General features: G+C 46.7%; 1 long non-coding RNA gene across 1 annotated transcript; it reads left to right on the plus strand.

Annotated features, from left to right (window-relative positions):
• Positions 1-2,403: 2,403 nt before the first annotated feature.
• Positions 2,404-3,561, plus strand: LOC123048624 (uncharacterized). The gene is made up of 2 exons (XR_006423337.1): positions 2,404-2,901; positions 3,118-3,561. It is a non-coding gene; the product is annotated as an uncharacterized lncRNA (long non-coding RNA).
• The last annotated feature ends 4,491 nt before the right edge of the window (positions 3,562-8,052 follow it).

Below are 8,052 nucleotides of genomic sequence, written 5' to 3' on the forward strand. Positions count from 1 at the left end.
GCGGGCTCGGGGTCGGGAGGCAGCAGCGAGGTTGGGGGAGGCGGCGGCGACGGTGAGGTCGAGAGCGGCGGTGAGATCGATAGCGGAGGGGGTGGGAAAGGCGGCGGCGACGGTGAGGTCGAGAGCGGCGGCGGTGAGGTTGTGGGCGGCCTCGGGCGGCACCGGTGAGGGCAGGCTCGGGCTCGGGCGGCGGTGACAGAGGAGTAGGGGAACAGGGGGGAAGGAGGACTTAGCGAAATTTTGAGCGGGCGGGTGGCTAAGTCGAACTAGCAGTAGCGCACTTTAGAAAACGCGCTATAGCTAAAGTAGCTATAGCGCGTTTTACAGAAAAAACGCTACTGCTAAGTCTAAGCACGCATCAAAAATATACATTGGTCATCATTGATCTTTTTGTGTAGAATCTAAATAGTCAACATGAATCCTCACAGTACCTGTATAGGCACTGGTGAAGATTCATATTGCAGCCACAAATCCTACACCTATAGTTCTATAAAGACCAAGTGCTCGAGGTAGTTTGAGAAGTAACATATTTAAGGTGGTAAACACCTTGTTCGCTTAGCAGTATGGGACTAAACTTAATTAGGTGCAACACTTAGCAGCAGCGAGTTTTGCAGAAAAACGTTGCTACTAAGTACTTTAGCAGCAGCGCGTCCAAGGAAGGGCGCTAGTACTATATCTAGCCTGGAGGCAAATCCGTGGCAATTATAGTAGTAGCGCTTGTTTCACCTAGAGCGCTACTGCTACATAGTTATTAGTAGCGCGGTTTCCTTAAGCTCGCTACTGCTAGTTAGCAGTAGCGCCTGTTTTTAAACCGCGTTGTTGCTAAGATTCTGTGTATAAGGTTTTCCCTAGTAGTGCATGGCGGGCGTCGCGGATCGATGACGTCAGCATAGCTATGCCGACGGCCACCGTTAGCCCGTCGGCGTAGCCTGACGCCGTCAAACGGCCGTCGCAGCCCGGGTAGACGGGCCCACGTGATATGCCGACGGCCGCCGTAGGCATATTTCTTGCGACTCTGACGGCTGATCTATGCCGACGGGTGTCGTCGGTATAGATCGACATACGCCAACGGCCTTTCTACGCCGACGGCTTTAGCTGGGCCGTCGGGATATGCCCATCTATGTCGACAGGGGTCGTTGGCATAGGTTTGGTTGTCGGCATCGCAAGTTTTTCTGGTAGTGTGTGATGTTTGTAGCTAAGAGCAGCTCCAGGTTTGATGCATCCTTCAATAACATGTTCAGGCGAGAGGAGTATATCGCTAGAAACATACTCCCTCCGTCCTATAATATAAAAATGTTTTTGACACTACACTAGTGTCAAAAACGTTCTTATATTATGGGACAAAGGGAGTACGCACGAAGAATTGCTACTTCTGACAAATTTTGTGACCATTTCGCAGTTGAAGACGGCATCGCCATGGATGATATCTTGATTTACTGGTTAGGATGACGAAGTGCGGCAGCAGGTAGATTTTTGTTTTCTAACCAGCCTTGCATCCCTATGTCAGTCAGCTGCCTACTGGACTACCTGCGAGCCTTGTCCACATCTTTTTTTTTCTCTGAATTTCTCTCTGCTTAGTTTACTCCATACGGATACAATAATGGTAACCATGCATGGCCTCAAATCATCCCACGACTAATTGACTTTATTAACGTCATAATCATGGCTTCGTCCATGTTAAATTACATATCCCACTTTGTCTATTCCTCACTGAAGCATACAGTAAATTTAAATTATCTATGTTACTATGCAGATTACTGACACTAACAAAGGGTATATGCCATTGTACCCTGACTCTTCTTACCCCTAATCTCACATGCAGTGAGTGGAGTGTTAGGGACATTACTTTTTCTATTCAAAAAGGAAAGGACAGACAGGGATATTGCTCTATCTCTTCCACCTAGCTATCCCCGAAGCGTGTGCGTGCATGGGTCCTCACTCCAAACAAATAAACATACTGCATAATTAGATAATATGATTAGCTTTTACAAGACAAACAATCCTTTCACTATATATTGCGTACTAGCACAATTTTGAAATCTAATTCCGAATAATTAACTGCGAATGGCTCAGTTGTAAAAATCAAACATGCCGTTCTAATAGCTACACTTTTGTACTCGTCCCACAGTCCTCCGTCCAAAGAACGACTTGCAGTTAGGCAAATTAAAAATCAAATAGCAACTCATAGATTTCACCGAACCACAGATTGTCCATTTGTGTGCATAAAAGCGAGAACGACTATACAACCCATTAACGGTGGCGCAAAGGACGAGCCCTGGCGGCATCGACGCACTGTTTAATCGCTCGCGCTGCCGTTCCCGATTGGCTCGTTGTGGCTGAAACGATGTTTTATTTTTTGGTGAGAAACCTTCCCAGATAACACCTCCCTCGGTAAAACAAGAGATGGAGAGAAAGGAACCTCATTTCCTTCCTTCCCCTCGAAGGCAGCCCAGCTCTTCCTGTTCGGCTCCTCTCACACGCATCCTTTCCTTCCTCTCTCGTCCCCTCCCTGGTGCTCCGCCGCCGCCTTCTTTCTCCACCAAATCTACCCCGTCCCATCATCCTCATCCACGGCCATCGAGTGAAGGAGCCTGAGCAGGTGAGGGGGTGGCTCTGGGAGTCGGCGGTCTCTCCAGAGCGGTCGAGAGGCGTTGGGTCAAAGGCGTCGTGCCTCGATGGCCGGGATCGGGCAAGTCAGATGGGAAGCAGCGATGCCGGAAATTGTTCGCTGCGCCTCCACCTTGTCCCCAGCCCTTCTACGAGCACTTTCTCTTGTCCACGGGAGCCCCCTTTCCACCGAGCTCCAGATCCATGACACTAGCAGCGAGGTGAGCAGCGGCAAAGGCTACCACCTAGCAACTCCTCTTTCCTCGTCTTTCATCCTCTCCAACCCGTCTGGAGGTATGCCCACTCTTCTTCTCTTCTTCTTTTATACAGCAAAGAGGATAGGCGCAAATCTGAAGATAGTAGTTTAGTTTTTATTTTATTTTGTATTGTTTCTCCATCCTACAAAATTGCAACTTGTGTTTCTATGGAAGCAATATTTTCATCTTATATCAATTTAGATAGGCTACATGGGGACCTTTTGTTCTGACCAGAGTTGATGATTTGCCTCAGGATACAGTTGATGATGTAGTTGAAGATGAATGGGTTCTTACTAAGATACATCTGTATATGTATGTGGTTTCTTTGCTTCGGTTGAAGATATATGTGTGGCTTAAAGATATATCTGAAGTTAAATTTCCAAGACATACCATCCGTCAGTGATTATGTATTAATGATTGTTGGGAACTCCTATCTTACTGGGATGTGAAATACAATGATGTCAGTATGTATAAGCTTTGTCAATTCCACTTTATCTCGAGGAACCGCGAGAAATGTAGTGTACAAATGAGTTCATGGCTTTGCAAGGCATATAAATTTTAGGTGTCCAATCTTTTCACTTAGTGTATGTTGTTCCCGTATGTAGACTTCCTTTTTGATGATATTTCAAAAATATGTTGAACATGGTTGTAAGTGAACAAATTCTTATGGAATATGAATATAAAGTTTTGCCTGCTCTTTTTTGGATGTTTTTTTTTCTGAATGAAGTTTGTCAAGTGTGAAAATGGCCGCACCTGAGACATAATGAAGCGCTTCAGCAATACAAGTGTGCCACAAGCACGCCTGACAGAGGGAGCGGGGAAGGCAGGGGAGGTGGGGAGGGGCGCACCAGATCGGACAACTTGATGAGGCCCTCCAGACGGGAGTCGTTCTTGACGTTGAGGCAACGGAAGGAGATGCAGCCGGCGAGGTTGGGGGGGTGGGTAGATGAGGTGGTCGACGTCGAGGACGGAGTACGGAGTCTCGGCCATGAGCTTCTCGTAGCGGGGGGAGGAGATGAACCCATCGGCCCCGAACACGGCGTCCAGATCCAGCCTGCCGCCGTTGGCGGGCATCATGTAAATGTATCTCCACTACTACACAGCCGGCCTGTCAGGTTGCACCTAAGTCCCTAAGCCTATATATACATACACCTACCTTCTTCAACACACACAGCTATTTAAGTTCTTCTCTCGAGTATTTACAGAGACAGCACCAGGCTGTTCTTTTTTTTTGTATACTGTCACTCCGTGTCGAATATCCAATTTAACCATGGGTATGGGCCTGCACGTGCCATCCAAGTCCAACCACGCGTTGGTGGAGTCACTGTAGGGAGGTCCTAGTCGGCGCCTTAAGCGCCCGCGAACCTAACCGGCGCTCACAGGAGAATCTTAGTGGGCTGGCCCATAAACACGTACCGCAATACTGTAGCGCGAAAATACCACCCAAAAATACCACTTAAGTCCCTAAGCCTATATATACATACACCTACCTTCTTCAACACACAGCTATTTAAGTTCTTCTCTCGAGTATTTACAGAGACAGCACCAGGCTGTTCTTTTTTTTTTTGTATACTGTCACTCCGTGTCGAATATCCAATTTAACCATGGGTATGGGCCTGCACGTGCCATCCAAGTCCAACCGCGCGTTGGTGGAGTCACTGTAGGGAGGTCCTAGTCGGCGCCTTAAGCGCCCGCGAACCTAACCGGCGCTCACAGGAGAATCTTAGTGGGCTGGCCCATAAACGCGCACTTTTTAAGAACTACTCTAGCTACGCTATTTGAATTAGAACAAGTTCACTAATTTGAGGAAAAAAGTTCACCAATTGACCGGTCTGACCAGTTGACCATTGAGTGTTCAAACAATATGTGTATCTTTTCTGAAAAATCAGGAATTGAAAAAAAATCATTCACAAAAAAAAGTTCACGGGTTAAAACAAAAGATAACGAATTCAAATAAAAAAACTCATAAAAATAGAAAAAGTTCATCAATATTCAAAAATAGTTCATTGATTTTGAAAAAAGTTCACTCGATTTGAAAAAAGTTCATCGATTTTGGAAAAAGTTCAGTCGATTTGAAAAAAGTTCATCGATTTTGGAAAAAGTTCATTCGATTTGAGAAAAAATTTCATCGATTTTGAGAAAAAGTTCATCAACTTTGATAAAAGTTCATCAAATTTGAAAAAAGTTCACCCAATTTGGGAAAAGTCAACGATTTTGAAAAAAGTTCATCAAAACTGGAAAAAAGTTCATCAGATTTGAAAAAAGTTCATAAATTTTTAAAAAAGTTCACCGAATTTTAAAAATAGTTCATCGATTTGGGAAAAAGTTCATCAAATTTCAAAAGAAATCATCAATTTAAAAGAAAAGTTCAGGTATTTGCAAACAAATTGGACGAACCAGGATGAAAAAAACAGAAAACAGAAAAGGAAAAAAGGAAAACGAAAAGGGAAAAAGGGAAACGAGAAGCGGGAGAAGATATAATAAAAGAAAGAGAAAGTTCCCTTTAAAGAGATCTGCTGCGGTGGCGCAGTGGTTGTTCTACCAAAAATTGGTCTCGGGGTCGCGGGTTCGATTGAGGACAGGCGCTCTTTCTTTTTGCAGAATTAAGACACAGAGAAGAAACCCCTAGATGGGCCGGCCCATCGCGGGAGCGCTGCAGGCGCCCGTTTGCAAAAACACTACTAACGGGCGCTGGTTTGCCGTCACTGTACGCCTCGCTTGCCCGCGGCGACACAGCCGCGGTCACATCCCTACTGGCGGCGGGCCTGGACTGGTGGTTTCACGGCCCGTGCCGGTGCCAGCACATACGCCGCCTACTGACCGGCGAGGCTAAGGGGGCCATGGCGTTCCAGTTCGCACCGGCACGGGTTGCAGAGGTTAGCAGCGCCGCCGAAGGTGACGAGTGGGTGGTGGCGGAAGGGTGGGCCAGCCAGCACGACTATTGGGTGCATGCATGGTGTCTCCGCGCTGGCGTCATCACCAGCTTTCGCGAGTACTTCAACATGTCTGTCACCGTCCGAAAGCAAGGCCGACCAGCTAAGGAGGACGTGGTGTGGGCCATTTGGGAGAGCCAATTGCCTAGGCCCAGGTACCGCTCCATGCCAGGCCTAGTGCTTGCCATATGACTCCGCGAAGTCTGTATATGATGTACATATTTTGTAAAAAAAATATGATATTGTTTATTACTCTCACCATGTGGAAGTTGATTTTGGCCAAGCAAGATGTTGTACAAATGATGAAAAATATGGTTTTTCCTTTTGAGAATTAGTCTTCTTACTTGCTAGCATGTATTTTCTCTTGGAGGAATAAAAATATTGCTAGCAAGTAAGAAGACTAATTCTCAAAAGGAAAAACCATATTTTTCATCATTTGTACAACATCTTGCTTGGCCAAAATCAACTTCCACATGGTGAGAGTAATAAACAATATCATTTTTTTTTTACAAAATATGTACATCATATACAGACTTCGCGGAGTCATATGGCAAGCACTAGGCCTGGCATGGAGCGGTAACTGGGCCTAGGCGATTGGCTCTCCCAGATGGCCCACACCACGTCCTCCTTAGCTGGCCGGCCTTGCTTTCGGACGGTGACAGACATGTTGAAGTACTCGCGAAAGCTGGTGATGACGCCAGCGCGGAGACACCATGCATGCACCCAATAGTCGTGCTGGCTGGCCCACCCTTCCGCCACCACCCACTGCTCGTCACCTTCGGCGGCGCTGCTAACCTCTGCAACCCGTGCCGGTGCGAACTGGAACGCCATGGCCCCCTTAGCCTCGCCGGTCAGTAGGCGGCGTATGTGCTGGCACCGGCACGGGCCGTGAAACCACCAGTCCAGGCCCGCCGCCAGTAGGGATGTGACTGCGGCTGCGTCGCCGCGGGCAAGCGAGGCGTACAGTGACGGCAAACCCTATTTGGCGCTGCAGGCGCCAGTTAGTAGTGTTTTTGCAAACGGGCGCCTGCAGCGCTCCCGCGATGGGCCGGCCCATCTAGGGGTTTCTTCTCTGTGTCTTAATTCTGCAAAAAGAAAGAGCGCCTGTCCTGAATCAAGAGGTCTGTAACCCAACTGGCCACCCACACAATTTGAAGAAAGCAACATGTGCAAATCAAAATTCAAAACTGAGAAAGACTGCATAGGACATGCAGTAAACGGCTTAAAAATAATAGGACCTAGATTTGTAGTTTGGGAAAATTTGGCCTAACTTGACACTTCAAAAAAGTCTATGATCGATTTTACTATTTTTGAGTCTTCATGAAAAGAAAGGGAAAGATAAAAGGAGGAAGAGCAAAAAAAATTTGAAAAGGAGGATAACCTCCGGCCTCTGCATCAGTTGATGCATGCAGCCATATTATAAAAAAGCGTAACAGTCTCACAATCCAAGTAAGCTCAAAATCTGAGCAAAAAGGAAGAGATAAATCTGTAAAGCGCCACATCCGGCAAGAAAGCGCCACATCCGGCGATAAAGAATAGACTACGATGCCTACACATCTAGCCTATTATTAGCTTGCCATCCAAATCGGCTGAAGATAGCCCGTGCTACCGTCTCCCAGCGGTTGCACCCAATAATCATAAGCTCCCTGTAGTCCGCATGAGTAGTTTGGACCTAAAAGTTGGACCTAAAAAGGCGCATGATGTTTGGGCTCCGTGACCCAGTATTTTGTGTGGCCCAATATTTTGTAAATCACTCAATAAGTCTCACCCGCTTTCATCAGCTGACTACTCCGCTACGGAAGTGGATCCTCTGACTTGCTAAGGGAAGTCAGGGGAGCTACAGTAACCTGACTTCTTTCTCTGACGTTCTATAAACAGTGCTCTAATACAACAATTTACAACAGTACTTTGTGTACAGTGATTTGCAATCTACAGTAATTCCTGAGCAGTGCTAGGTCTCTAACTTGCCTGCTCTGTTTTACTCAAGGATGGTACTGTAGCACCCCGACTTCCCTCTTGTATGTCAGAGGATCCACTTCCCTCGGCTACCTGCCAACCTATCGTCTCACCATCTTTATGCTCAATTTACTGCAGTATCTACTACTCCCTTCATTCCATAATGTAGTGCGTCTGCGCTTTTCGAGATTTAAGTTTGGTCATACATTTAACCAACGTGGACGACTGCAGCGCCATAGTCGCCCATGTTGGTTAAATTTATGGCCAAACTTAAACCTCAAAAAACATGGATGCACTAC

This window comes from Triticum aestivum, chromosome 2D, assembly GCF_018294505.1.
Source record: "Triticum aestivum cultivar Chinese Spring chromosome 2D, IWGSC CS RefSeq v2.1, whole genome shotgun sequence".
Classification (NCBI taxonomy): Eukaryota; Viridiplantae; Streptophyta; class Magnoliopsida; order Poales; family Poaceae; genus Triticum; species Triticum aestivum.